This window comes from Cynara cardunculus (assembly GCF_001531365.2).
Source record: "Cynara cardunculus var. scolymus isolate 2C chromosome LG 13, CcrdV1, whole genome shotgun sequence".
In the NCBI taxonomy this organism is placed as follows: Eukaryota; Viridiplantae; Streptophyta; class Magnoliopsida; order Asterales; family Asteraceae; genus Cynara; species Cynara cardunculus.
Window position 1 is genome coordinate 29,794,379 of NC_037540.1, and position 395 is coordinate 29,794,773.

Below are 395 nucleotides of genomic sequence, written 5' to 3' on the forward strand. Positions count from 1 at the left end.
GCTTTGGCAAAATTTAACGTTTCTCTCGCCGAACCCAAAGGCAGATTATCCTCAACATCATTATCCAGATGTGAAAGCCGATCAAAAACCGATATACGGGAAGGATCAGACGGCGGAACCGGACCATCCCCCATTTCCCTGGAGCACTCTAAGAAGCCWAGGTGCTGAAATTTTCGTGTARCGCCCTTAATAGAATAGACGAAGACCCTAGAAAAACTAGGGTGCTGAATATTTATCAAGGGAATTCCACAAAAATGACGAAGACCAAGGAAACACTTAGAATGACCGTAAGAAATAGAAAATGGTAAGGTGCAACCAAAAACAGCAGCAAGGCAGCAGCACACAACCAGAACACGAGAAACCAGCAAAAGCAAACAGCAAGAACCGGAGTCAAA